A 3,920-nucleotide genomic window follows, 5' to 3' on the forward strand; every position below is an offset into this window, starting at 1 on the left:
ACGGTCTCCAAACAACTTTAATGTCTTCTTTACGAATATTAATACAGTTTTAACAGTGGGGTGGGTAAGTTGATTGCTGCCACCTAGTGGCTACAGACAGTTATAAGAGAAATTTACCACAATCTTTCAGTTGGTCTCTCAAGTCTCCAGAATTGAAAAACAAACCAATTACATGTCTACTTGAGATTTACACATTTTAACAATGTTATTTGGAAGTGTCAGTGAATAGAATATGCACAGACAAATATAAAAAACTAGAAAAGATGGATGTTTTAACACATTATTTGAATTCTTTAAACAAAAAATGAAGATTTGGTAGTAGAAAATTTGCTTTTGTGTATATGGAATTATGCTACTGAATTTGTAAGAAAAAACATTTGCAATGAAACCAATAAAGACCATAACAAGATCACACTTTATTTTATCCCCACATGTTAAACATTTATAAGTAACATTTGTGGTTATAGCAGATATAAGGACATTTTAAAGTAGTTCAATCAATCATAAACTTTATTGCAAAGTAATACAGGGAATTTGACTCCAGCTCAGTGTCTTCTGTTGTGCACTCCCAGCTTTAGATTATGAACCAGAGAGGACATCTGAATCCTACTGAGCTTGAAAATTCATTCCTTGATCTAGACTGTGTAGATTCATGACTGGATTAAATAAAACCCATAAAACCACACTATTAAGGTTGTCTCCCGGTGTGTGGGGCAATATTCACTCAGTGGTACAGGTTGTTTACTTTGTGTTCAAAAGCAGAGACAACCTGTCAATTTAAATGTAAGAATCGTCTGTTTTCTGGAAATACTATTGTCAGTGAGGCCTGTACCTTCAATACACGGGGTTCCCCGCCCCTTCCCATTACATAACAATCAGCATACCTGCAGGGTAAAATGATTATCGGTGGCGGAAAAGGAAGTGTGGGGTTCCCGCAGACCAACCATCCAATCATTAACAAGGGGCGTGCGCAGTGAGCGTGGCTGCAAGTGTTTTGAATTTTGAGAGCAGCTGGTTGTTTGTTCTAGTGATGGGAAATTCGGATCATTACTTATTCGGTTCTTTGAATCTTGTTAAACAAAATGAACAAATCTTTTTTAGAGTCATTTCGTTCACTTCAGCAGAATGTAATTAAAATGTTACATGTTAATTCCCCATCTACTTACGCACATTTTGATCAGGTCCCATACAGCCCTTTTTATTTGTTCATATTTCTATATTGACTTATACAATTGTATGTTATGTAAATAATATGTCTGTCTTTTAAGCCGAGAGCTGCTGAAAAAAATTTCGTTGTGCTATGCATAATGACAATAAAGATTCTTGACTCTTGACTTGACTTGACTCTTGACTCATGTTTCGAATAAGAAAGAACTGTAATGCAGCCAAGGTCATATTCTAAGTAATATCATACCTGTGTCTTGAGGCTATGCAGTCTGTTACTTCATCACCTCCCCTCCGGATAGTTTGGGTCAAATTCGTTTGGTTTTTTGTCACATAACATCCTAAGCTTAAGCTATGCCGTACCGTGCCGTCTTCTGTATAGTATACAGAAAGATTTTCCCTGATGAAGTATAAAGCATTAACCAACTCTTTATTAAAACATTCAGTGTTATGTAAAAGAACCATATTGACAGATATTCACAAAATTATAGTCTGTAGGAAATAAAAAGCTGTAAGGACAGGTGAAAATTAACCAATTTCTGTAGCCAACAAAGCGGTTATGTGACATTACAAAAATGAACGACTCGAAACCGAGGACTCGAAAGGTGAACTTATCTTTAAAAGATTTGTTCAAAAACAAACGACTCGAAAGGTGTACTAATCTTTAAAAGATTCGCTCAAAAACAAATGACTCGAAAGGTGAACTAATCTTTAAAAGATTTGTTCAAAAACGAATTACTCGAAACCGAGAACTCGAAAGGTGAACTAATCTTATGCGATGGTATACAGTGGACCACATTATCCGGGGTATAGCTCTGGAATGGTTTCGATCTTATCTTAAGGATAGATCCTTCTGGATCCTTCTGGACACTGGGAGATGCTGTATCTTCCTCTGAGCCCCTTTTGTATGGGGTACCGCAAGGCTCGGTCCTTGGACCCCTTCTTTTTTCCCTTTACCTTCTTCCACTTGGTTCTATACTCAGGAATCACGGTGTTTCCTTTCATTTTTATGCGAATGATTGCCAGCTTTACCTACCGATTAATAAGGCGAGCTCTTCTGTTAGCACACTTCTTGAATGGCTTGATGACATTAAATCTTGGCTCGCTTTTAACTTTTTAAAGCTGAATGAGGATAAGACTGAGGTGATAGTATTTGGTGATTCTGTTGGTTCACCATCTATTGACTTGGGCTCATTGGCTCAATATAATAAAAAGAATATTTTAAATTTAGGTATTAAGATGTTTCCCGATTTAAGATGCGACAGCCAAATTGCAGCTGTCGTTAAATCTAGTTTCCGTCTTTTAACAGGTACAAGGAAATATGAGCATATCTCTCCAGTTTTGGCCTCCCTACATTGGTTACCTGTTCATTTTCGGGTCCATTACAAAATTTTACTCTTTGTTTTTAAATCCCTTCATGGCTCTGCACCATCCTGCTTATCTGATTTGCTCCACACGCTCTCTGAGGTCAGCAAATCAGTTTCTCTTGAGTGTTCCAAGAACAAAGCGTAAGCTTAGAGGTGATCAAGCCTTCGCAGTTGCTGGTCCTAAACTCTGGAATGATTTACTGCTGTCCATTAGACAAGCCTCTACCCTGTCTGTTTTTAAGTCTCTTTTAAAAACTCATTTATTTTCCCTGGCATTTTGATATTTTATTTTTGTGTTGATTGTAGTCATTTTTTAAATTGATTATATTTTACTGTATATTGTTGTTTGTGGGTTTATAATTTATACTGTTTTATTGCAATGTACAGCACTTTGTTCCACTCTGGTTGTTTTTAATGCTTTATAAATAAAGTTGGTATGGTATGGTATGCGCGGTCAACACAAAATGAACGAATTACTCCCCGAGATGACCCGATGTTCTCAAGTCATGGGAAAGATTCATTCAAAATGAACGAATCATTTGTGAACGACACATCACTAGTTTGTTCAGTCTGCAGAAAAGAGCTGTTTACTGCATCAGTCGCTATAGTCTCAGCCTGAGCTTCTAATTTCTCCAGTGTTGATTCGAGTTGCCAAGCACATTGCTGTGCGTGCAGGAAAATGGAGCTTGATGTGTTTGGTAAGTCCCATAATGTTTCTTTAAGAAAACCTGTTTAACAGCCATTTGACTCAGACTATGTTGTCTCCTCCTGCCACAGGTGTGTGTCGGAAGACGCCAAAACACGCACAACCAGCTGTGTTTGTGGCTGTCTTGTGCAACTAAATATCTAGTTAAGTAATGTCGGAAAAATGTTAAGACACCGCATTGACCATGTCTGGACTCAAAAGCACTCAAAAGGTCTCTAAACCAAAAAGGTGAGTGATGGGCTGGAAATTGGCTAATGTAGCCAGGCTTTGTTGTAGGCTAATGTCAGGTGTGTTGGTTCTGTTTAGCTAGCTAACTTTGTCAGGTAGCATAGGCTGGTTGTTAAGGAAAATGAGTTTGACTTTACTGTGCCATGAGCAGCTCACCTGCCAAAGACCTGTGTATTATATAATGTTCTGTTTTCATTATTAGGCTTTGATATTTATCTGGAAGTTTGTATAATTCAACAAGTAGATGGGTCAGAGGGACACACAAGCACCTGTTAGTTCATAGGCCTAACATTACACTTCACAAGACAAAAATGCTGTTGGGCCTAACATCCATCCATCCATCCATCCATTTTCCTCCGCTTATCCGGAACCGGGTCACAGTGGCAGCAGTCTAAGCAAAGATGCCCAGACTTCCCTCTCTCCAGACACTTCCTCCAGCTCCTCCGGGGGAATGC

Source organism: Monopterus albus, unplaced genomic scaffold (genome assembly GCF_001952655.1).
Source record: "Monopterus albus unplaced genomic scaffold, M_albus_1.0 scaffold24.1, whole genome shotgun sequence".
In the NCBI taxonomy this organism is placed as follows: domain Eukaryota; kingdom Metazoa; phylum Chordata; class Actinopteri; order Synbranchiformes; family Synbranchidae; genus Monopterus; species Monopterus albus.